The sequence below is a fragment of the Girardinichthys multiradiatus genome, chromosome 23, assembly GCF_021462225.1.
Source record: "Girardinichthys multiradiatus isolate DD_20200921_A chromosome 23, DD_fGirMul_XY1, whole genome shotgun sequence".
Taxonomy (NCBI): Eukaryota; Metazoa; Chordata; class Actinopteri; order Cyprinodontiformes; family Goodeidae; genus Girardinichthys; species Girardinichthys multiradiatus.
The window spans coordinates 49,177,235-49,204,726 of record NC_061815.1 but is presented as its reverse complement, the minus strand read 5'-3'; the positions used below and the strand labels follow the sequence as shown (position 1 = coordinate 49,204,726).

The following is a 27,492-nucleotide window of genomic DNA, read 5'->3' as shown; positions in this document are numbered from 1 at the left end:
CAACTGACCACTTTTTCAGACTCTTCTCTCACCAGGTTTGTTTGTTTATCTATTCAGCCTTCAGACGCTAACTTCACTGATCTGGTCTCATAGCTGTTTACTGTGGTTCTTATTAACAGTATTCTCTTGGTGGTTTTGCTATCAAAGTATACAGCGCTGTAAAAAGATCAGTAAGCAGAATAAGGTTTGTCTTTCAGATTTTTCTACAGTGGCCCTGAAGTGCAAACCACATCAACAAATCACTAAACACAATTACAAATTAAAAATCATAACAACACATTAAAAAACACAATAATATTTCAAAAAACATAACATCTTAAAAACACAACATTTCAAAATACGCAACAACAGTAACTAAGCACAACAACAAATTAAAAAACCGATAGATAAGCTAGGTTTCCCATAATGCACTCACCAGCTGCGGTCAATGGAGAAGGTAAGTGCAGACCACTATTAATTTGTAACAAAAAGTAGTTTTAAGGCGAGTAAGTCGACCTTAAAACTTCATCTGTGCAGTCAGTTTACCAGAGTGAGCCTAGTTTGAAATGTGCTCTGGTATTTTTGGAGCAGCAGAGCTCCGCAGACAGGCTGCAGTGGCTGCAGGCTCAGCAGGCGGCTGGAGGGGGTTTTCCCCACTAACTGCAGGCTGACTTTGATCATTCACTCTGTTGTTTTCTGCCACCTGTTATTTGTTTGTAGCAGCTGAAAGTGGATATAAAACATTTTATTATATGTGATGGATAACTGCAAGTACCAGAATGTAAAATATTATATTTTTTATTCTGAAAATGTTAACATTTTAAGTTAAGGTAGATATTTTATGAACTGTCACCACAGTTTTTCCTTACAATTTATTTCCTAGGAATTTGTTGGCATGTAAATTCACATTAGGAAAAATATTTAAATAGAGTCCCCATTAATGATCAAACAGAGCTCTTTCACTTGGAAGTGGTGGCCTAGTGGTTATAGTAGGGGATTTCCGTTATAGGCCACAAGTACCCGGGTTTTAAATACAGCCTGCCACTCTGGGTCCCTGAGCAAGACCCTTAGCATGTTCCCCGGGCTGCTCCCCACTGCTCTCTAAGGGACTTAAATGCAGAGGACAATTTCTTCATTGTGAGATCAATAAAGTCTATATATCATTATTACTTCCCTTGCACATAAAACACACATTTCCCCAGTATTGTCTTTTCATGTAAACCTTAGTAGAGTGTGAACTCATTTGTCCTGGTTTTATGCAGACAGCTCTGCATGAGGAGAGAGAGAGCACACTTCTAGGTGCTGTAGTTATCTGATGAGTTTACCTGAAGATAATTAAAAAGAAAAATAAATGTGTTAATCAATGTTTAGTAGTTATTGTAAATTAATCATGCAGTTGTAAAACAAAACCTCTGGCCAGATACAGGTTGGTAAAAACATTTCTGTAAAATAATCCTTTAAAGCATTCCTGCTTATGGATCCAGTGCAACTTAAGGAATAATGGAATTAACAAATCAACTGTATTACGCTGAAGTTGCTCATCATCTTCTATTATTTGTCGGTCAAGACAAAAAATTATTTTTAAGCAAAGTTTTTCGAAGGGAGTAAAGGTTTTTTTCTTTTTTTAGGAGACAATCATTAAACCACCATTATTTGCTCAGTAAAGCTTTTTTATGATCAAAAAATATAAACTTTAGCTTATCATTTTAGTCCTGAGAGTTCTTTGTAATTACATATATTTGATATTTGTTAAAAATCTTGATTTTACTATCCCTATACATATGAAAATAATCACATTCCCCATTAAAAGAGAACCATTTTCAAGATCTAGCTGAGTTGTGACGTCACTTAAGTACGCTTTGTTCCTCTATCGGTCTACCTTAAACCTGCATTGTTTGGCACAACAATGCTGCTTTTACTGTTTGATTTTATCTTTTGGACGTTTTAAATTTGATGTTACAGTGCCACATTTTACTTGTGCACTTTATTCTTCTGAATATTTGGCTCAGTAATGCTGCTGTAGCTGATAGAATTTATACCCCTGCCTGTGGCCTTTTGTTGTGGTTACACTTTATTGCAGTGACTCCTGTTTACCTCAGACTTCCAGTGCTTTGTACAGTAATTCTGTTTTACTATTCGACTTTTATGTGGAAGTTGTGCATTTAAAGTTTAATAAAGATGCAAAAGAATCTTTAGGTTGTCCATCATTTATCCACATAAGGCAACCTAGGTACACTGCTTTTTGCTTACTGACGTGTTGGTTCAACAGACGTGTTGGTTCAACTTTAATTTTCTTTCTGCTATGTTTCTAAAAAGAAAAAGCTAAAACTAAGGCAACTTTTCCCTGAAATATGGTCAAGGTTTCACTTCCAGCCATCCATCTGTTTTCCACACCAGCATAATCCTTGCAGGGTGGTGGGGGGAGCTGGTGCCTATCTCCAGTAGAGGCTGACATTTTTTCGGGAGTCCCACGGGTCACGGGATTCTCACGGGAAACCCGCGGAACGGGAGACAGCATCAGTAAAGATCCCGTGATTGGGACGGTACAAGATAAAAAATGAACTGGAGCGGGAGCTAACCAATAGGAGGGAAAATAAACTAGGATCAATTGTCCTTGGAAATGTAAACTGAGACTTTGTTATAAACTTTAAGAAAAAAAAACTTGGATCAACGCCGCCATTGTGTAGTTTTTTTCCAAGAAGCCTATACTATAATGTGAGTCAAACGAACTACACGACCCACAAGCCAACAGTGCCTCTGCTCGATGTTTTCCACCTGCGTTCAGAATGGAGGGAGCAAACGCAGGTGGAGAACTGGACGTGGTAACATTATATTTGTAACGTAAAGTCAGAAATAAGGACTCATCTATTAAACTCATAGAGCTGACAGGAAAGTCGCAAATATTACCGAACTTCAGGAGAGTTGAATGTAGCGGTTTTAACACGCTGTCTGCTGCTTGTAAAACGTGTTTAGTTGTAATCAAGTACACCAGTGATTAAGGGACACTTGTAAAACAGATTCTGGATTAAATCAACCCTGCATCTCTTCATTCATCAAACCAAAAGTACCAACATGTGTCAAGTCTCATCTGACCAACAAAATTGCTGCATGTGCACTAAAGATTTAAGAGGTAAGATACGGAAGCCCGTGAGGGGACATGGGGAAATTTATTACTTTTGCGTTCGGCATTTTGGAACAGCAGCACAGATGACAAACTGCTCATAAAACAAACACTAATATGTCATTGATATGGTTTATTTGTCATATGCAGGTTAACACGCAGTAAACAATGCGATGAAATGCTTAGGATAAGAAGAACCGTTCAAATCACGATAAAAACAAAAGCACTAATGGCGTACAAAAAAAAGTACACATCATGCAGCAGTAATAAGGAAATAAAGTGTCACAGATGTGGTTTCGTGCAGTTTTATGGTCCAGAGTTCAGTAGTTTGTTTGACAGCTTGTGGATAAAAACTGTCTTTTAGTCTGATTGAAGATAATTTTATTTAAGGCTGATTTCAAAATAAAACTCAATAAATCTCAAAACGGGTGTAGTGTTTGTTTAAATTTTGCAGTTATCTGGTTTGGAAACTATCCCACAAAATATTGCGAAATAACGCAAAGACTATTGTGTGGGGACACAAAAGAGAAAACAATTCCCCTTGTACCCTCGCGGACTCCGTAGAAAGGCTTCATCAAGGGAAGATATTAAATAAATATGTTGTGAAATAGAAAAAAATTGAATGTACCATTAAATGTACAATTTATTTAATACATCATTAAATATTAAGTGTACCACTAATTACGTCATGTCGTCTTTAAAATTATACTTAATTATTCAGTGGCACATTTAATAGCATAATAGTCCATTTCATGATATAATGGTACATTTATTGTTTCTAATGATGTATTAAATAAATAAATGGTACCTTTAATTTAATGGCACATTTAATGTTACATTTCTTTCATGTTACATTTACTTCACTTATGGGACATTCACAACATTTATTTATTTAATGATGATTTTATTGTATTAATTTTGTCCAGTTTGACCCTCCATTCTTGATGCCTGTATAGGAGGTCATGTCAGAATTTAAATCAGGTGTTCTGGAGCAGACAAACATCTAAAACTTGCAGAGAGGACCAGGGCTGTGAACCATTGAGGTACAGTTTCTAAATTATGAAGGTTTTGCCTTTTTGCCCTTTTGTTCAACAAGTACAGTTCTCTTACTAGGTGCATTTTTCTTTCGTTCCAGCAACTTGAAACATAAAAGTAATGTCATTGTTCAAAGGAAACAGTCACTTAATAAATAAGTAAAATACAACTATGTACATTTTGTTTATTCAACTAAGAAAGGCATGGTCTGTTTCCTTGTTTGATATTTTATTATTTCTTCATTATTATTCTTTTTACTTTAACTGGCCTTTACTACAGCTAAAAACAGGGACCTAACTGGTCCTTCAAACAAAGAAATTGCCAAAAGACTAAATGAAGAAAACAAAAATGGGAGTGGCACAGGAGTGGGAGTCGTTCTGAATGGGAGCGGGACGGGAGTGGGAGGCAATTTACCAGGAGTGGGACGGGACAGGATTTTTTTTGTTATGCTGGCCTGGGATTGGGATGGGACAAGACATTTTTCTGTGGGAGCGGGATGGGACAGGAGAGAAAATCCACTCCCGTGTCACCCTCTAGTCCCAACCCCATTTATCAGGCTTGAAATCCCACTTATCAAACCTGACGGGGCACACCTGTGAAGTGAAAACCATTTCAGGTGACTACCACTTGAAGCTCATCAACAGAATGCCAAGAGTGTGCGGAGCAGTAATCAAAGCAAAAGGTGGCCACTTTGAAGAACCTAGAATATAAGACATATTTTCATTTGTTTCACACTTTTTTGTTCAGTATATAATTCCACATGTGTTAATTCATAGTTTTGATGCCTTCAGTGTGAAGCTACAATATTCATAGTCATGAAAATAAAGAATGAGAATGAGAAGGTGTGTCCGTTGGCCCTAAATCATCTCTGTAGTCTATGACTCAACATCTAACTCCACATCATGCTTTTGTTGATGCCTTCCCATGTCCTGCAGGATTTCCTGTTCTTCCATTTGTTTCCATAAGCTACAACAGAATTTACACCTCAGTCTTGAATATTCAGTGGTCAAATTAGCATAGCATTAGCATTTCAGTTAAAGTCAGTAAAAAGTAAATGTTCACCTAGATTCCTAAGTAAATGGAGGTAAACAATGCAAACGTACAAATACAAGTACAAATGTATTTGTAGTGGCTAAGGTGAAGGGACATGCATTTCTGGCAGAAATGTATGGACCTTTTGGTTTAAGAGCTGTTATTTTCATCCAGATGCAGAGCATTTATGTGCTAAACAAATGTTCAAAACGCTTGCAACTTTTTGCCATTGTTCAGCAGCAATGAGGGTAGTATCAAAATGTTCATCCAACTTGAAACAACATCACCAAACCTTTAACATAACTGATCTGAAGAAAAACAACTACAGTGCAAACCACGCTACCTGCAACATATAAACAGTCTTTTGCTAACAGTTTAGATCATAGCCATGACAAAAACCATTCTTAGCAGCAGACATGCAACATTAATGTCGAAAACACAAGTATTAAACAGATGCTAAAAAATACAGCCACTGAGTGTTGTGCATGAATGCTTTTGAGAGTTCCCTCTTTTGGAGTGCTTTGAACTTATAACAAGTTCAAAGCACTCATAACAGAATACAGCTCTCAGTGGTGTCAATGGAGGACACTACTTTGGAGCGCTCTGTAAACTGAGAATGTTTAAGGACAAACTGTAGCTTTTTCATACAGGATAGCTGCAGCAATCACTTACCTCAAAACCAATGTAAACCAAAGGCTCATGCCCTAAGCATTAAAGCTTTCAGATTATGCTAAACACATTTTGGCTGCTATTGTGTGGAGCCTGCTGCAGGCAGGGAGTGAGTCCAGCTGTAGGTTTGCAGGAGAAGCAGCAACAAGCAGAAGAATGAACTGGCAGCTTAACCCCTTTTATACAATTTTTAAAACTTTACCTCAAACCACCACACAACCAAGCTGGCCAGTGTGCACCAATAATTGCTGTTGATGAACATATTAAGGACCATTTTAATCACATTTTTCTACCATCTATTTGTAGGACTTGTATAAAAATATGCTTACTTTAGCTCATTTGCACATTGAATACATAGATCTGTTGATCTATTGTACATGCAATATTCAAATTAACAATATGTACTAATTCAGAATGTGTTGGCAGTAAAAATACAAATAGTATTTCTTTGATATAATAGTTATTCAATTTTGACAGTAAGGGGCTCATACATTGTGTCACTTCTAACCTTGCTCTCTGACTAGGATACAGGCAAGTAAAGCCAAAATCACATGGGAAATATTTTCCTTAATTTACATGAAACATTTTTAACAAATTTAAACAAAAAACTACCAGTTATAAATGTAGTCTTAATGAGCAAATATACTATGAAAAGGTTACGGTCCATTGCTTCCTGAAGCTCACTACCGATGGTTAATCTGATGTGACCAAAACAATGCTGGTCCGGACAATTAATGTCATAACTGTAACAGTTTTTTTTTTGTCTATTTCAGGTAATATAATTATGAAAATCCCCTGCTTGAACCATCACCTTAATGTGGTGGAGGGGTTTGAGTGCTTGAATGATTCTAGAGGCTATGTTGTCTGGGGCTCAAATGCTCCTGGCAGGGTCTCCCATGGCAAACAGAATCTGGGTGACGGGTCAGAGAAAGAGTGGTTCAAGGCGCCTTCATGAGGACCACAAAATCGAGGCATGTGACGTCACCTAGTACAGCGGAGTCGGGGTCCCACCCTAGAGCCAGGCCTGGGGTCGGGATTCGTCAGAGAGTGCATGGTGGCTGAATTGCTCCTCACGGGACCCGGCCGGGCCAAGCCCAAACGAGAGATGCGAGGCCATCCCCCAGTGGGCCCACCACTGCCATTGGGAACCATGAAGGACCGGTGCAAAGAAGATCGGGCAGCGGACGAAGGTGGAGACCTCGATGACCCGATCTGTAGATGCTTAGTCTGGCTCTAGGGATGTGGAATGTCACCTTGCTGGGGGGCAAGGAGCCTGAGCCTGTGCAGAAGGTTGAGAGATATTGATTGGAAATAGTCGGGCTCACATCCACGCACAGCGTGGGCTCTGAAACCCAGCTCCTTGAGAGAGCCTGGATTCTCTTCTACACGGTGGGGGTTGGGAGCTGCTGACCTCAACTGGGGACATATTCGGGTGGTGGAAGGAGAACTTCAAGGATCTCCTCAATCCTGCTGTCACGCATTCCCTGGTGGAAGCAGAGGCTGGGGACTTGGGGTTGGAATATTCATCACCCAGGCTGAAGTCACCGAGGTGGTTCAAAAGCTCCATGGTGGCAGGGCTTCGGGGGTGGATAAGATCTGCCATGAGTACCTCAGGTCTCTGGAAGATGTGGGGCTGTAATGGTTGACACGCCTCTTCAACATTGCGTGGCGGTCGAGGACAGTGCCTTTCGACTGGCAAACCGGGGTGGTGGTCACCCTTCATGAGAAGGGTGACCAGAGGTTGTGTTCCAACTATAGGGGGATCACACTCCTCAGCCTCCCCGGTAAGGCCTATTCCAGGTTAATGGAGAGGAGAGTCCAGCTTCAGGTTGAACCTCAGCTTTAAGAGGAGCAATGTGGTTTTCGTCCTTGCCATGGAACACTGGACCAGCTCTACACCCTCTGCAGGGTACTTGAGGGTTCATGGGAGTTTGCCCAACTAGTCCACATTTGTTTTGTGGACCTGGAGAAAGCATTCGACTGTGTCCCTGGTGGTGACTTGTGGGGGGTGTTCCAGGAGTAAGGAGTCGGGGGCTCTTTATTGGAGGCCACCAGGTCTCTGTAAAAGCGGAGCAGGAGTTTGGTCCGCATTGCTGGCACGAAGTCGGACCTGTTTCCGGTGCATGTTGGACTCTGGCAGGTGTGCCATTTGTCTACTGTCCTGTTCATAACTTTTATGGACAGGATTTCTAGACGCAACCAAGGGCAATGGAGGATGTCTGGTTTGGAGACCAGCAGATTGTGTCTCTTTTTTTTTTTGCAGATGACATGGTCCTGCTGGCCCCCTCTAGCCAAGATCTACAGCATGCCCCGGGGTGGTTTGCAGCCGAGTGTGAAGCGGCTGGGATAAAGATCAGCTCCTCCAAGGCCACGGCTCTCGACCAGAAAAGGGTGGCTTGCCCTCTTCAGGTTGGAGGGGCGTTCCTGCCTCAAGTGGAGGAGTTCAAATATCTTGGGGTCTTATTCACAAGTGAGGGGGGCATGGAGCAGGAGATCGACAGATGGATCGGTGCAGCTGCCGAACTAATGGGGAAGCTGTGCCAGTCCGTTGTGGTGAAGAGAGAGCTGACCTAGAAAAGTGAAGCTCTCGATTTACCGCCTGGTCTACATTCCTACCCTCACCTATGGCCATGAACTTTGGGTCATGACCGAAAGAACGAGATCCCGGATACAAGCGGCTGAAATGAGCTTCCTCCGTAGGGTGGCCGGGCACTCCCTTAGAGATAGGGTGAGGAGCTCAGCCATCCGGGGCAGAATGTAGAGCTGCTGTTCCTCCACATCGAGAGGAGCCTGTTGAGGTGGCACGGGCATCTATACCGGATGCCTCCCTCGGGAGGTGTTCCAGACACGTTGCAGCGGGAGGAGGCCCAGGGGACAGCCCAGGACACGTTGGAGGGACTATGTCTCTCGTCTGGCCTGAGAACACCTTGGGCTCCACCCGGAGGAGCTGGAGGAGGTGTCTGGGGAGAGGGAAATCTGGGTGTCTCTACAGAGTCTGCTGCTCCCGCAACCCGCATCAGTCCCAGATGAAGTGAAAGACAACGAGTACGAGTATGAGTACAAGTATCTATCAAAATTTAAATACATATATTTATACATACAGTTTTGTTCACCTGAGTGTAATTTTACTGAAAATGTGCAGATTTGTGATTTTTGTTTACTGTTCTATTCTTAATTACAATTATATTCTTGGATCTAGACTGTGAAAGGAATGGCTTTCCAATGGCATGCATACTGATCATTTGTGACACTGTGACACTGACAAATGTAACGTAACCTGTCCTGAACTTAACAGAACACTGAATATCACACCTTTGATCCAAGTACACATGCACTATTCAAACAGGGAGTGCATCAAACTGAAACTCCTACTTCAAAGATATGACAGAACCTCGTCTTCCACAAATTGATCTTCACTTCCTTACATTCAGGCTCCTATGACACATACTATGACAGCATACATATCAAAATAGCAAACAATGTGACAGCAGCATCAGAAACAGCAGGTGGAGAAATATATCACTACAAAACTTACTTGTAAAATTACATCTGGCTGCCATTTGTAAGCTACAGTTGCAGAACCTCATGTTAGCACCACCTTTAACAATTCAGCACTTTTTGCAATTACATTGTTATGTTTTAGTTGTGCCAAGCAACCTAATTATGATCTACATGGTTTTTATTTAGAGCCTGTTATGGAAAATTCTTTTAAATTCTCTGACATTCCCTTTACCTTTCTACCCTCTGACCTCTGTGTTTTTAACTTAGAGGAGATGGGCTCTAAATTCATTATCAGGAGAGTTTTATGGTTAACACTCCCTGAAGTGTTATATCTCAAGTTAGGGATGGGAAATCGCCCTATTTTCTGGTCGTAAGATCGAGGTCACCGGCTATCGCCGATAGACGATCCAATCGGCTGATGGGGCGGGCGCAATTATGTCATAAAAAAAAAAAATCTTGTTGCCGAAAACATGGCAGTCAGACAGCAATTTGGTGCCCAAAAATAATGCTAAGTTGGTTATTTGGGCATATTTTTGGTTCTATCCAAATGCTGACAGTGAGCCTCAAGACCTAACACAGCCTATTTGCACATTATGCAAATTATGTGTGCCTGTGAAGGATAGGAAAACCACAAATTTATTCGCGCACATTCGAGTCCATCACCCCGCCGAGGCCGCAAAACTGCCTCCAACCAGCAGCGCTGCAGGTGCATCTGGGGAACAGCCACGGGGGCAGCCCACAATATCAGCAGCTTTTGCTAAATCAACTAAATACAGGCCAGGCAGTGAAAGATGGACCAAGTGTACAACAGCTGTTGCAAGATTTCTGGCGAAGGAGTGCGTCCCATTTCAGACGGTTGAAAGAGAAAGTTTCAAAAAAATGTTGACTACAATGGAGGCAGTATGAACCGCCTGGGAGGAAATATTTCTCGGAGACTGCTGTGCCAAAACTGTATGAACAGCTGAGAAGGGAAATAGTTAATGAATTAAAAGGGGCTAACTTCATTGCTTTGACTAAGGATATGTGGTCAAGCAGTAACATGTCTCCTTATATGTCCATAACTGCGCACTATGTCTCAAAAGACTGGACATTAAAATCCAAATGTCTCGAGACAGCTTTTACCCCAGAGAGTCACACCGCGGCGGTGCTAGCTGAAGCACTCCAGGATGGGTTGCAAGCATGGGGAATAGGAGAAGAGAAAGTCGTCTGCATTACAAGCGACAATGGAGCCAACATCGTTGCAGCTGTTCATGATCTTAAATGGCCATGGATCAGTTGTTTCGGGCATAATTTGAACTTAGCCATCAACAATGCCTTGAATAAAGAAAAAAACAAAACGGACCGGGCTTTCGGAGTGTGTCGCCAAATAAATGGAGCCTTTCCACACAGTTGGCAAAGGCGACAGCAACTCAGGAAAGAGCAAGAGCAACAGGGGATAAAGAAACCGCTTTCTTTAATAACTGTAAGTATTAACATATAGCCGTTATCCCACCAAGCGATAACAAAGTCAGTTTCAATCATATGTTTTCTGTTACAAATGTACAATTTCATCACTAGCTTAGTGTTGCCACTGTATTATTACCAATAATAACATAACAGATTGGAGGCTAGTTTTATCGGTGTCTGCGTACAAACATACACACAGAAGACAGCGCATTTAGAAAGTAACAATACGCACATTGCTTTTACTCAGCCTATAACCGCCTTTTGCCCATTATATTTTCTCTTATAAAACAGGATTGTGCAACGCGCTGGGGCAGCAAATATGCCATGACAGAGCGGATTCTCACCCTGCTGCCTCACATCAGAAGGGTTTTTGCTGATGACAGGAGTCGGCGCACACAACCAACCATTAGCTGGCAAGATGTAAGCGTGCTGGAGGCTGTCACAGAAGGCCTGAAGTCTGTATCTGAATTTACAGACATCTTGTCAAGTGAGCATGATGTCACCATCTCATTGCTGCTGCCTCTGCTTCACTTGATTAAAGATACTCTCAAGGAAAAAGAGACCGATGCCAAACTGACTACAGCCATTAAACAAACGATCCTGGAGCAACTTGATAATAGATATGACAACGACAAGATCATCCAGTTAATGCGCACAGCTGCCCTCCTTGACCCGCGGTACAAAGCTACTCACGTGGGCAGTATTGACCTGGACTACATCAGAAACCAGCTGGAGGATGAGATGGTGCTGTCCTGGAAGCAGACTACTTCCGGACCACCTGTGACTGTGCGGGACTCTACAGATGGCGACGATGCACCTCCTTTCTCCCAGTCCCAGCCAGGCAAAAAGAAGAAAACATTGGGCAGTCTCCTTGGCACAATAAAGCCTGCTGCTGTTGCAACTCCTGAGCAGCGAGCACAGGCAGAAATGGCAAATTACCTCCAAGAAGAGGTAGTTGATGGAGAAACCAACGCTCTTGAATGGTGGAAAAGGAACGACAGCCGCTTACCCTTAATGGCAAAAATTGCACAAAAATATTTGTGCATTCCTGCGACCAGCACGCCATTGGAGTGCATTTTCAGTAAAGCAGGGGATGTTGTAACCCGGTACTGCAGTCTGCTAAAGCCAGATAAAGTTAACATGCTTGTTTTCTTGTCAAATAATTTGTAAAAGTAGGTAATATATTTATTTTCATTTGTTTATCATACGCAGGCTGCAATGTTCTATTGTTTAATGTTTTAAGCTTTAAGTTCGTTCGAAATAATTTCTTATGAAAGGCAAACCTAAGTAGGCGTCATATTTGAAGTGATTTTATTTTGTGGTGGTAACGTTCACATTTTCTAAGAAATTCTACCGTTTAACTAAGCCTTTTTGTTTTTACACATTATTTATTAAAGCCTGTTTATTTCACACTGTAACTCTCGATTTGTAATAAAGTTACTTGTTCAAATGTATGCCTGTCATGGTTTATTCGTTTTGTGACTACATGTGATAATACAGCACTATTGGCACCACTTGTGGCGCACAGAGTATAGAGCAAGAAGATGACGAGCGGAGATACGTGAAGAGGAGCCGCGTTGGTGCTTATTCCGATCACAGATCAGATCACGGGGATGATGATTAAAACATTTTAAATTACAGAGAAGCGCACATATAAAATAGATTTTACATCCCCAGCACGGCATTAAATTAATTAATAAAGATCGCCCTTTGAAAAAATAAATCATGATCCAACCCTTCAATCGCCGATAGACGATCCAATCGATAAACACGCCATCCCTATCTCAAGGGATGGTAGATGGGTGCCCTCATGAATAACCTTGTTACCTCTGACCCCGGGAGGGTCTGGGGGCCATATTTCAAAACTCTTTTAAGTTGAGATAACATCCACTTACTGGTATAAGTACTGTTTGTAAATTCTGTTTGGTGCTCTGTTTCTCTGACTAAGCTCAGAGACAGGGTCTTCAAATGCTATATGCCTTTTAATAAACTTATAAAACAAAGTTCGGCCTTTCTCTTGTTAATGAGTTGTCTTCTCTCCTACTTTCATAAGAAAATCCACAACAAGCCTTTGAGCTGAGGCACATTTTTGTGCTCACGATTTATGGATCATATTCTGTGGAACAGCAATTCGTCCCTGTATTTTCCTCAAGAAATTTGTTTTTCCCTTCTGGAGTCCAATATATCAGACCACATACATAGGAGAATATTAAAGATCTTGCCAGCCTCATATCTGTGCATCGGTCTGTACACAAAAACCAGCAAACCTTCTCCCTTCACAACATATACAAACAAGTGACAACAAACACCTGTGTGCTTTGTGTAAGCATACAGACAAATACAAAAGCAGAAAAAACACAGTAAAACAAACTGCCTCTGAAAACAAACGGGTTAGTCAAATTATGTCAAATAGGGAACAACATAAATAAAGGCTCAGGAACAAACATGGATGAACTGGACCAGCCGGAAAATGGGAGTTCATATGTTTTTGTTTTGCACAACGACTAATGCAAATAATGTGCCTCATACAAATTCCAGAAATATAAACACAGGGGAATGGAGGACATAAATATATAAATATAAGAATAAATTGAGAACTCAAAGGATGAACTGAAGAAAAACAGAATGCACATATCTGGCCTCACAATGGATTAGTATAAACATGTTCCTTTTTTATGAGAATACCAAATCACATGCTTGTGTAGTGCCACTAAATAGCTGCTTTGTTTCCCAAGAAAGACCTAAATCCTGAGCTTTAGTTTTTTAACTGCCATTTTGTTTGACACTCACCTATATACACACTATTTCTTACATATACTCTAATAATTCATACATAAAATATGTGATTTTTTTTCTTTTTAATTAAATACATACAAATAATTCACTTATTCATATAAGTGTTATTGTCATACATTAGTGTTGTGGATTAACGTAAATCCACAACACTAAATTAGTAGTTCTTGCTGGTTGCAATACAAATCAATAGGGGTCATGGCATGAATAATGAAACAGGAAATATTATATAAGCTAAAAAACCTTGTGTTATCCTGCAGAACTAAAATATTTCAAACAGTTCTTCAAATAAATTCAGGGTGTACAATCAACCGAATTTCTGAGCCTTGTCCATGAAAGATGCTGCTTGAAGAGATAATTAACTGTACTGTTTAGTCTCTATAAAACAAACTTGCCTTTGCATGTGTGAAAAAATAACCTGTTTTAAATCATCAGCTTCATCCTACTTTAAATATTCTATGAAATGCAAAAAAATTAAACACTAACAGAACAGTCCTCCCAGTTTCTTTATGTTAGAAAACTCAAATTAACATGACTTGTATGGGTTGTTGCTTGTGCTCTCAAGCATAACCCATAAGTGACACTGGAAACGTTGTACAGAAGCTAAGAGCCACCTCAAAGCTAAACAATTATATACAACATTTATTACTACCTCAAATATTGTTACTACGAGATTTTCCACATCTAAGTAAATATTAATCTCTAATGTTTTAGTTTCATTTTGAAAATGGACAGCCGATACTGGAATCATACCACTAAACATTTTACATTTTGTCATGTTACAGCCACAAATGTGGTGTTTATCTTGCACTACAATTAGGTGATAGACAAATTAGTGAATTAAATCAGTATGAAATAAAATGCAAAATGATGCACAATTTTAATATTTGTTTTACAAATTTGACAATTTGTTGTCTACAGTGCTTCTACAAGACACTGTTTATGTATATACAGTGGTTGGACAATGAAACTGAAACACCTGTCATTTTAGTGTGGGAGGTTTCATGGCTAAATTGGACCAGCCTGGTAGCCAGTCTTCATTGATTGCACATTGCACCAGTAAGAGCAGAGTGTGAAGGTTCAATTAGCAGGGTAACAGCACAGTTTTGCTCAAAATATTGAAATGCACACAACATTATGGGTGACATACCAGAGTTCAAAAGAGGACAAATTGTTGGTGCACGTCTTGCTTTCGCATCTGTGACCAAGACAGCAAGTCTTTGTGATGTATCAAGAGCCACGGTATCCAGGGTAATGTCAGCATACCACCAAGAAGGACGAACCACATCCAACAGGATTAACTGTGGACGCAAGAGGAAGCTGTCTGAAAGGGATGTTCGGGTGCTAACCCGGATTGTATCCAAAAAACACAAAACCATGGCTGCCCAAATCACGGCAGAATTAAATGTGCACCTCAACTCTCCTGTTTCCACCAGAACTGTCCGTCAGGAGCTCCACAGGGTCAATATACACGGCCGGGATGCTATAGCCAAACCTTTGGTCACTCATGCCAATGCCAAATGTCAGTTTCAATGGTGCAAGGAGCGCAAATCTTGGGCTGTGGACAATGTGAAACATGTATTGTTCTCTGATGAGCCCACCTTTACTGTTTTCCCCACATCCGAGAGAGTTACGGTGTGGAGAAGCCACAAAGAAGCGTACCACCCAGACTGTTGCATGCCCAGAGTGAAGCATGGGGGTGGATCAGTGATGGTTTGGGCTGCCATATCATGGCATTCCCTTGGCCCAATACTTGTGCTAGATGGGCGCATCACTGCCAAGGACTACTGAACCATTCTTGAGGACCATGTGGATCCAATGTTTCAAACATTGTATCCTGAAGGCGGTGCCGTGTATCAGGATGACAATGCACCAATAGCAAGACTGGTGAAAGATTGGTTTGATGAACATGAAAGTGAAGTTGAACATCTCCCATGGCCTGCACAGTCACCAGATCTAAATATTATTGAGCCACTTTGGGGTGTTTTGGAGGAGCGAGTCAGGAAACAATTTCCTCCACTAGTATCACGTAGTGACCTGGCCACTATCCTGCAAGAAGAATGGCTTAAAATCCCTCTGACCACTGTGCAGGACTTGTATATGTCATTCTCAAGACGATATATAAATATATATATATATACACACACACAGATACATAAGACAATACTTTTACTTGAAGCAGATTAAGGACTCAAATTAATGTTTATTGATCAAATTTATCAAGTTCATTGTTTGTTAACCTCTGTTTAGGATCACACATGGTGTAGTAGCAGCTTGATGGTGGGAACAGTTGGAATTACTTTTAGTTAAATTTTCCAGTTTCATGCAGAGCTTCAAGATGATTGCCCTGAGCAATCTTAACTAGTTGATAAGCTATGCATCATCATGTACCAGCTGGTCAGTAGGATTTCTGTCTGACATCTTCCATTGGCGATGTCCTCCAGCTGTGACAAAACTGCTATTGTTTCACAACTACAGCAACTTTACGCAGCTATTTATGGACATGTGCGATTGTCTCCAGCTTGTCCACCTTATGAATCATCAAACCTGACTTGTTAGGAATGAATCTGCTGATCCAACACCATTTTCTTCTCAGTGAGAATAAAAGTGCCCCTTAGATGATTCACATGCATTTTATACTCCTCAGCACACAGACCAATGCACATTAAGATCTACAGGTGACAAAAACAGGAAATTTTACAGTTTACATCCAACTAAGGTTGTTTCAATCATTTATTGAGGTGTGTTACGTTACTGTATGAAACTAAATGTAATTCTGTTTGATCATTCAAGTTTAAACCATAAAAGCTCAAACTCATGAAAAAACATCAGGTTTGATGCTCCATGAATTTAATAATACTGAATGGGGTCATATTTCAGTGTATTTAGGGGAGGATTAGTTCTCTGTAGTGTGTTATTGTCGATTAAAAACGTTTGTGTGGCTGCTACATATTTTCACGGCAGGTCAAACATTTGTGTGGATTTCTGCACACATTTTTGTACCTGCCAAGTTGTGCATAAAACATTGCACTGCAAGGTTTGTGTGTGTGCACGCTTCGTACATGAGGCCCATGGTGTCTCTCTGGTTGTTTAAGTGACCCTGGATATTTTGTTCATGTGCCCTATTTGCCAATCTGATTTCTATGTTTAGATTGGCTCTTGCAGACCTGAGAGGAGTGAGATCCCCAAATTTGAAGGCAGAGTTCATTTCTTTGAACAGGGCTTGCACCTCTGTCATCATCCATGGTTTCTGTTTCGTCCGGACTGTGATGTTTTTTGTGACACAGGCATCATCCATGCACTTATGTATGTATCCTGATACAACACTGGCAAACTCCTAGATGTCTTTGTAATGGTCTTGATGGCAGGATGTCTGAAGACAGACCAGTCCATGCATTGAAAGTACTCCTGCAGAGCTGACCTGGCTCCCTCCAGCCAAACACTCTCACTTGCCTTAGGGAGGGCTTTATTCTGACATGCGGGTGTCTGTATGCTGGATTAGCCTAACAGAGATGTGGTCAAATGAGCCCAGGTAGGGGCGGGAGATGCTTTTTATGCTCCCTTAATGTTTATGTAAACATGATCCAATGTGTTAGTTTCCCTTGTTGCAAAGTCCACATGTTGGTAAAAGTAAGGGAGGACTCTTGTCATTTTGGCTGATTGAAGTCCCCAGCAACTATTAATACCTCCTCAGGATGTATAGTTTACATCTCGTTTACAGAATGAGACAAAGGTTTTAAGTCCACTTTTGTATCTGTATCGGCTGATATATACACAGCAGTGATAATGATAGCAGAGAACTCCCTTGGAGATAGAAGGGGTGAAATTTAACTGTTAAAAGCTCAATTGTTGTGTATAGCTGTTCAGAAGTTTTGGTGCCTGATATGTGAAGACTTATCAAAGTGTTTGAGATGTAATATTTCACCTTCCCCCTTTGCTTGTTAGGCAATTTAGATTATGTCACCATGGAGACTAATTCAGTTCACATGGTTTTCACTGCCTTATGTATTGCTAAGAAAACTATCCTCATGATTTGGAAAACTTATGAACCTTTTGTTGGATTATATAAGTCTGGAGACACCCTCTGCTTCCACATCAGATCATTCTCTCTGGGCTCCTTTAATCGGCTACATCACCTAGTGGGGGTGGGGGACCTTTAGACCTTTCAGAGGGGGCATTGTTGTGGATATGGGGGGTGGAGGGGGGTGTCTGGGTTTGGGGCATCTGGGGTATTCCTGGATTGGAGTCACTGGGGGGTCTGGCGCACGGGGCTGTGGCCACCACCGGGGTGGGGCTTTGGTGACATCTAGTGGCTGCATGCGATCCTTTTGGGCGGCCTTTGCCGGCAGACATAGGTTACTGGCCTGGTGGCCATGCTGCTCTTGGGTAGGCCAAAGGAGGCTCCAGGTTCCTGGTGCATTTATGGGCTTAGGAGCATCCTAAACTGGCATGGAGGTACCATCTCATTGCAGGTGCAATCTCCTTCAAGGAGTGCATTTTGCTGGTGGGGCAGAGGGTCTGCGGGAGGGGGTGTGGAGAAGTCAACATGGGTGTCGAACGTCTTATGTGTTCTGGGAGTTGTACGAATGTTGGGTTGGGTGCCGGTTTTCTTTTGGGGTGGGGATGGGTGGTTGGCCTTGGGTGGGAATAGGCATCATTTGGATCTGGTTTGGATTCTGGTTCCCTGTCTTGGTTCCGGTTCCTGATGGTTCTTGGTTTTGATTCTGTCTGGAGTAGGGGTCAGAGGGGTCTGCATGGTTTGGGCAGGCGGGCTGACCGTAGTTGTTCTTGGGGTGGAGTGGTGTCAGTTTCTCGGTGGATTTTGGCATTGGCTCTGAGGGCTCTCTGTCTCTTCTGAGCTTCGGTGTTAGTTTTCCTGTGGGGGTACTTCTGACTGGTGTATGAGTGTTGGGCATGTGTTCTTGGGTTTGAATGCTCTGGGTCTTCTCTTTGCGGGGGTGCACTTAGTTGTCACACATAGACAATGTTCAGAAGAAGCCCCAGCAGAGACTATACTTCCTGAGGCAACTCAAGAAGTACAGCCTTCCACAGGAGCTGCTGGTCATCTTCTACGCTGCCATAATTCAATCCGTCCTGTCTTCGTCCATCTCAGGGTGGTTTGGCCCATCCACAAAACAGGACAGGTCCAGACTGCAATAAACAATCAGTGCTGCTGGGAGAATCATCAGGGCTGACCTTCCCTCTATCCAGGACTTATTTAGGCCTAGGGTCAGGAAAAGGGCAGCTAAAATCTCTGCAGACCCCACACACCCTGCACATAAACTGTTTAGGCTTTTACCTTCAGGTCGGCGTTTCAGAGTGCTGTCTGCTAAAACCAGCCACCAGACAGACCTTTTCTTCCTCCAGGCTGTTTCTCTGATGAACACTTGACAGTCAGAGTTCCAGAACAACACCATTCATACTTGGACTGATCTCACATTATATTCTATTGTGAAGTCAATTGTGTATACATGTACAATTAAAAATTATGTTCTTTATTATTGAGAGCATCGTGTACCGGAGTCAAATTCCTTCTTTGTCTGTACAAACTTGGCAATAAAGTTGATTTTGATTTCACAGGGGGACTTTATTTTTTGGAGGCTGGTGGGGGTTAATTTGTGCAGTGTGGGCTTTGTGCACGGCTTTTGCTTTGGGCGCTTTTTGCTGCTTTCTGTTCTCCGCTGTATGGCGTGCTGTGGTGGTGGTCCTGTGCAGTGTGGCTCTTGGAGTCGTGTGTGTGAATGCTGCGGGGTGGGCTTTGCTGGGCTTAGCGGTTGCATCGGGCTTTTCTGCCTTGTACTGGGGTGGGGTTTGCATGGCTATTGTGGTGCAGCCTCTTTGCAGTGTGGGCTCTGGCCTTCCTGTGGCGCCCTTCGGCTTGCTGGGCTGGCATCTTTTCCTTGGGCATGGTGGTGGGTGGGGTGATTTGTCACGGAGTCTGCTTGACTGCCTTGTTGCCGCTGGTGGTTTTGGTTTGTTTGTCTATGTGGGGTTGCGTGTGCCCTCCTTTGCGTGTGCCCTCCTTTGCATATTCTTGTTGTGCTGGGCTGGCTGGTCTGCTCTTTTTTTGGAGTGGTCCCACACTTTTGGTTGCCGCTACGTGCTTCCAGGTAGCTCCTCTTTGTTGGGGGTCTGTGGCGGGGGATGGGTGTCGGGGCTGGGGATTTGGGTTTCAGGATTTGGGCAGTTCTGGGGGGGCTGGGGGTCTTTTTGGTTGGTTTGAGGGGCCCAGTGCTTGTTCTTAGCTTTGCCCCTAGTAGATGTGGCTGTGCCTCCCTACTTTGTTGGAACTCGGTGAACAGGGGTGCCTATTGTGGTCAAGCTGGGAGCTGTCTCCCTGGGACAGCATTTTGCCCCCCAGTCCTTCCCTCTCCATCCCCGGACACCTCCATCTGCCCGTTCCATCACACTACCACTCATGTGGGGCGGCGGGCTGGAGGGTGGCATGGAGGGGTTGCAGCGTGTGGGGTGGGGGTTTGCTGAGCGGTGACGATGGAGCTGAACTGGTTGGTGTTTCCCCTGCTGTCGTTGCAGTGGCAGTGATGTGGTGTGTTTTTGGGGGCCGCCGACCTCTTGCCGGGTAAATTAGTTCTGTCTTGGTGTGGGGTCAGTGGGTCCGTTGTGAGCACAGTGCTCATTAGTGTCTGCTTGGAGTGGGGCTGTGTGTACCTTGTGTGGATGTGTCATCGACTTTTCAGGGGTGGAGCTCATTTGTGGAGGTGTGCCCCTGTGGGGAGGGGATTCATGGCATTTGGGTTCAGGGGCATGTGTTCAATATCTGCATCCTGGTTGGGGGTGGCCCTGCGGGGTGATTCATGTTGGGGGCTCTGGGGTATCGGTACCTGGACCTAGGAGTATAGAGTATGTATGGGATGTTAGAGTGAGTGTACGACATCCATTGTTGTGTGTTTTTACAATTGATGTGTGGGTGTGAGTGTTTTTATGTATACGCATGATGGCTGGAATGTGTGATTGTGTGCCTGTTTTTGTGTCGGGTTGGGTCTTGGGCTGCTCTCCTTTTGGATCAGTTTAGGCACCCCATCAAATGTGGGGCCTATTTCCTCCCTGCCACACTTCCTGCCGGTGGCTGGTGTCTCTATTGGTGATTGTCGGTGTCTGGGGCTGGGTGATTTGGTGTGCCGGCAGGGTCTGTGGGCTTGTCGCTGCAGCTCCCTGGGGGTTCTGCACTGTGGTTGCTGGGTGGCTCCCCTGGGGCTCTCCTCTGCTCTTCTCTGGGGAGGTAGCGGTAGGCGGTGGTCCTCCCGAGGTTCCCATGCTCTGGGGGGGTTTTGGATGTCTGTGGCTCAAATCTTCTCCATGTCTGTCTTGGGCAGGTCTGTGGTTTCTCACACTTGCTATTGCATATTTTTAATGGAGAAATTTTATATATACAAGTGTGCTCACATTTATCCCCACAGGTGTTGGGGATTTTATATACTGAGCAGCAGTTACGGCTAAATACATCTTGCATTCATTAGTACCGTGCATTTTTGGTAACAATGCTGTTGTCAAAAATGTTTCTGCAGGAGTAGAAGCAGTCTTCTAGGGTGTTATCCGGTATTCTCTTCACCCTTCTTTCTCTCAATTCTTTACTCCTACTCTCCCTTTTTCCTTTTTGCCGCACCACTCTCTCTTTCTTGCTTCTTTTTTTCCTTTTTGTGTCAGTCTCTGTGTCCATTGCAAATGAAATAATCCCAAAGTAGTTTTTAATAAAGTTTATTTTATAAATATCAAGCGGAGTATTATAGCGTTAACTGTAATGCTCCACTTGTGAAAGTAAATCTGTTGGGCTTCTTCTTGGCACTCAGACAATAATTGAGTGCTACTCTGCCGAACAGGACACGGTAAAAAAAAAAAAAAAAAATAGCTCAATGTCTAGAAGCAATGAGAGTGGGTTTCATCTATGCTAGTGCACCATCTGTTATTGATATAGATGCACACCCCACCACCTTTAGATTTGCCACTGATGACTCCACTTCTATCCGCACAGAAAGTAGTTAAACCCTCCATGCTAATGCCGTTCTCTGTAACTGTGTTATTTAACCAGGTCTCAGTGATGTATGTGTGTGTGTGTGTGTGTGTGTGTGTGTGTGTGTGTGTGTGTGTGTGCATCTGAATGGCCTAGTCAAAAGTCAGACATATATCAAATTTAGGATCTTTGGCAAATTGATGTTCACAAACCTTGCCTGTTTCAGAAGGGTGGGGTCGCAGAACATGACTGTGCAACATCGCATTTTATCACTAAAGAATTTGAAAACAACATATAATTTCCTTCCACTGCATTCATATACTAGTTTTTGTTGATCCAAAACAATCCATTTACAATAAAATGAAGTTAGAGGCTATAATGTTACCAAAAGTGAAAAGGAAAAAAGAGGCGTGAATAGTTTGTATTCAAGTAAAACAACATTCAGTTTTGCAAGGCATTGTAATTCATTATATAATGACAATCTGTCAATATTACTTTTAAAAGAAGACTAAGGTCAGTAATGTAATTATTTTTTCTATCAAGTTTATACATACAAATTTATTGAGCTTCAGATTTAGTTTGCATTTTGACCACTGAAAGCTTCCCATTTTAAAATAAGAATATCCCAAATGTTTGGATTTTGCCATGTTATTAACGCCCATCATCATGGTAATCTTTCAAAGACATCATTGATGGGGATCCTGTATAATTCTTTACAGTCTGGCCTGTGGGATATATCCTACAGCGAAGAAGTGTGAGCTCTCCCACCTCACTTTAAATCTGCTCCTTGTGCCCAAGATAAGAGTGGAATTGAGTTATTGAGCAGACAGTTTAAGATATACGCTCTTGCTAAAGGGGTGCTCAGCACAGTCACAATATGAAGGGGCCCAATGGTATGTTTTTACCCTGTTTGACTGATGAACCCCTGCTGAAACATCTGCACAATGAGGTTAAATAATGCACTATATTACTTTGAAAAGTTAAAATAAATTGGTGACGTTGGATTTTCAGCAACATGACAAACATCTTGCTTATTCATAAATTGCCTGCCACCTGGTACTTAGCCTTATTATCTATACTGCACTGGCATAGGTATACATGAGTCCAATGAATGATGTAAACATTTTGTGGAGAACAGCATTTGAAAACCTTACAATTACAATTATTCAGAGGAAGGCACATGTTTGCTTAAAGGCCAATTAGTACAATTACCACAAAGTTTTCGATATTTAAATGATGCTTTGCTTTCACTGCTTTGACGTATGTGTTTTTTATGGGGTGCCTCTCTAGAAGCACCCATAACCTGACATCAGTATGCAGCAGGCTCTAAGGCAAAAGTGTGAACAAAATCATGAGGCCTGAGTTTAGAATATACATTTACTCATAATTCTGCACCAGTGCATTATTCACTGCTACAACACTCCAGCTCTGGGTACAATGTCTGTTTTTTTTTTTTTTTTTTAAGTAGGACATAATTGTAATATATCCATCTTCTTTAGATGACTTTCCCTGCCATATAGGACCTGCTCAGAGCTTTGAAACCTTTAAGGTGCTTTTAAATACTTACTTCTACTCTGTAGCTTTCAGTTTAAGTGCAACTTGACATCTTAATTTATTTTTCATATCTATTGTAATTCATTTTTATATTTATCTTAGCATAATATTTCATTGTTTTATTAATTTTACCTCTTGGTATTATTTGTAACAGTTGATTTCTGATTTAGTAGTTTTATTATTAGTATTATCAAATTATACTGAGTCCTGTATAACCATTGCTGTGAACTGCTTTGGTGCAACATGCTGTATGCTAGAAAAGCTCTTCCTAGTAAAACAACCAATTAGTAAAAGAAATGGTTAGGATTACACATTGGTTTATATAATATTAATCTGCACTATTTAGGTACAAATTTATTCAATGCCGTTTTGGAAACAGAGGTAAGAAAAACAAACAAACAAAACATAACATGACCATGATCTATTGGCTTGTGTATAGCCAGGTTATACAGCATACCCACAGTGATTTACAAATGAAGTAATAATAAAAGCAGCCAGAATTGAGATATTTGTCAAAACCTGCCTTTGTCAAGTGGACCAGCCTCTGCAAACATCTACAGGTCAGACCTGCAGACCATTTTTACCTCCTACAACTGCTGATCTACGGGCATGCATGGACATAAATCTGGTATACATAACTCTGTATGACACTTATGGTGCTGAAAGCTGCAACATTTCACACTCAGTGATGACAGAAGTCCTCAGAGACGAAAGATAGATAAAAGAAGATAAAAAAGCTTCAGTGCTTCCGTTTAAACCTTTAGAAGACTGAGGGGGGAGTTAAAACATAAGCATCAAAGATTAGCAGAGGAGCATGGGAATCTTTTGTTTGAACTTTTACAGATCACCATACATTAACATAATTTTATCTGAATAGTAGCAACAAAAGCACTATTCTAAGAAGTCTTACTGAGTTTATGATATAAAACTAAAGACGACACAAAAATACTTCTTTTCTGTAGATTAATTTCACTAGAGATTTTTAGAGATAAAAGCTTTCATAAAACAGGAAAACAAGGTACAAAAGACGACTATTTGAAAGCGCTGTAAAAAAAAACAAAAAAAAAAAACAATGTAAACTCTTCCATATTTTAAGAGTTCTCAAGCCAGAAAAAGAAATAACATGAGGCAAGGCAACAACCACTTGAAGTCTTGTTAAAAATTATAGAAAGTTAGGGCCAGTTTATTTTTTAAACTAAATAAATGTTATTCCGTCGATCTGTCAATATTTATTTATATGGCACCATTCATACACAGGACAAATTTTAATGGGTTTAACATGCCATCAAGGAAAAGAGAAAGAAAATAACAGAGGTTAATATGTCAAACAATTAAAGTATTAAAGTATAAAAAACACATAAAATAAAGATAATAAAGACACATTTAAATTCAGATTTAAGATCAATTGTAACTTTCAATTGAAATCCTAATCTAAACTTCAATCACACTCTCCAAACAGGTATATAAAGACCACTGTGACATGTTTTAAAGTCTACAGTGTGCCTTTTTCTTAAACAGTGCACAAAAGGTGTGTATGTTTGCTACAAAGTGTACAGATGCACTTTGTAGCAAACATACAAATAAAACATGGAGCATTTCTTGTAAGCCTGATGAGAATTGTGTGAAATATCGTGCTGTCATACAGAGGCTATAAAATATTTTTTCATGCTTGATAATATATATGCTGGCTGCAGGTGTTGTCATATGAGTTTGTTTACATTTAATTTGTTATTTATGTTGCTGTCTAACTGAAAATTAGCTACAGTAAAGGTCTTATTTAAACAGGGACAGAAACCTTTCCATTACTTAGGGATCGATGGAGGCAGAAAAAAAAAGCTATTCTGATAATTTTGAGGTAATCTGTAGACCAAACAAAAGTCAGATTTCAAACTTTGGAGAAAAAAATGTGCTGCTGTGAAAAGTTGATAAGCTGATGTTTAAATCCCCACAAAGTTTCTTTCTTTTTGTTAAATACAAGCTACAAACTATGAGAAATGTTATCAGATTCATTTGAATAATACATTCATGCCCCAGCAAAAAACAAACAAACAAACAAAATCCATATGTTAATATTTGGCAACATTGTAGGAACGTAACTTCATAGAAGAAGAAAACATATATCCATGTGTCCTTTGTATATCTAAAAAAAGTCATTAAAATAACATAAAACTAAATTGGCTAACCTCCCATTACCTTCTGATGGGAAACAAAAGATGTTTAATTCCTCTTAGATTAACTTCCTCCTTAATCGCCTCTGCTTTCCAGTGCAGTAAAAAAGGAGTTAGCAATGCAAACCACAAATCATATGGTTAAACATAAACTATCATGATTCATTGGTTCTGCTGATGCTTTAGTCCAAGTTGGCATTCCATGTGTCAAATTCATCCACTTCTATTTCCAGTGCTGCTGTTTATGCCTAAGGCAACACAAGGAAATCAGAAGGACTTTCTCTGAAAAATAAGGTAAGGTAAGTTTATTAGGAAATCGGAAATCTTTAAAACATATTCAGGCACATTGATGTATTAGCTGAGCTACGTCCAGACATTTGAACAATAACATAGATTTCCAGGTATGAGATATCAATATTCAACCTTGTGCAAATAAAAAGTGCAATTTATATCTTATTACCATTCCCTGTGATTGCTGCAATGATTAGTTAGGAGGTCAGTGAGATTTCTTGGTCATGTTGTTTTGGCACTGTTTGGCAGTATGGTAACTATTCTCCACGGTGATATGAACAGAAGCCCTGTGTAACCTCACAGTAATCATTTTTACAGCCCTTGCCATAATTAAAATGTCACATTCACTGTAGCGATATACAGCAGAGTTCTCTGCAAATTAAAACAGATTAGGCTGGCAGATGTGGCCTTAATGGCCTAATCATCCCTTTACATTTTTTCTCTGTAAAGAGTTGCCACAGAGGAATAGTTTTACAAATATCACTTCCATGACAGGTGCACAGAGAAATATAATTTAAAATGAAAATGTATATTTTAAACATTGAAGCATTGGTTATGTTAAACCTCCAACAACAATTGGGAAAATGTACATATGATTGGAAAGTGATTACACCCATAAAATGTTTAATTTCTTTCCCAAGTACACCATAGCTTTACTAGTTTCTCCATTTAAAGTTCCACCCACACAGTAGGATAAATTAGTTTAATGGTCAAAAACTGAAGGAATCAATAACAAATAAAGGTTCTGAGCTGATCCATTGAACCTTAATAAATCCAACTTGTGTTTTTAGATCACACTATTGTTGCTTAGTCAGATGGGCATCAGAAGAAACTGGTAAGGAAGTTGACACTTCAGAGTTATTTTTGTGGTTCTTAAAACATTGTTAACCATTTTTATTACTATGTTGCATTCAGATGGTTTAAGATGCCATGTCCACAAAGGAATAAAATATACATGATGATATGTCTTCTTATAGCAAAAAGAAAAATTAAAGGAGGCAAATGCCAAGTACCATTCACCAAAATGACAGGATTCAAACAAAGTACCCTGAAGCGTTACACCGCACTGGTGCCATGTCTTGTCATGTAAATGGTAAACCTGACATTTAGACGATTTACAGTGAAAGATGGTATATCACAGAAAGGATCAGACCACAACATTTTCTTCATAGCACAGTGGTCCAGTTCTGCTAGTGATGATCCCACTGTAATAATAGCAGTGAACCGGGTCTTATGTTAAATAGATTCTTATAACATTTTTATCAAAATCAATATACAGCTGCTCCTAAACTGCATGAAGTACCTTGCAAAAGTATTCATTCCACATTTTATCAGGTTGTAGCCACAAACCTTACTGTATTTTATAAGTTGTTCAAGCATAAGATCATCACAAAGTATCTCACAACTGTAAGGTTAAATGAAATGATGCATTATATGGTACACAACAAATTGCTTTGCATTAAAAAAAACATAACACACTTTAAGGTTTGTGGTTGTAAAGCAACAAAATGTTAACACAATTTAAAGGGTATAAATACTTTTCCAGGTCTCTGTTAGAATGTTATGGATGTATGATTCTATAGCCATTTCTAATCATCTCTTTGCTGCCCTAATTAAATATATCTGCCCTTGTTGCTTATCTGCCGCATCGCTCACTGCTACAGCTTACACAACATAACTGTTGATTTCACATAAGATGCAACACATAGTCAAGGATAAACTGATACAAGAGGATGATAGCCTTTAGGAGGGTTAAGAACAATGTACTCTGTAGACTGATCATTTTGGCATTAAATCTTGATTTTATACTTAACCATTTCTCATTATTTCACAAGGTAAATACTTTGCTGGTTTTACTGGTTGGGTCTCGGACCTAGAGAGAAACGGACCAGGTGGTGAACAGGGAGGAAAAAGAGTAAAAACTTTTTACAAAA

At 40.8% G+C, this 27,492-nt stretch overlaps 1 protein-coding gene and 1 long non-coding RNA gene across 6 annotated transcripts in view; one reads left to right on the top strand and one right to left on the bottom strand.

The window, feature by feature from the left end:
• Window positions 1-27,492, bottom strand: part of lingo2 (leucine rich repeat and Ig domain containing 2) — a 283,442-nt gene that overhangs the window by 166,592 nt on the left and 89,358 nt on the right. The gene's annotated exons all lie outside the window — the stretch shown is intronic.
• Window positions 380-27,492, top strand: LOC124860885. The gene is made up of 4 exons (XR_007036479.1): window positions 380-436; window positions 25,501-25,561; window positions 26,350-26,393; window positions 27,394-27,492. It is a non-coding gene; the product is annotated as an uncharacterized LOC124860885 (long non-coding RNA).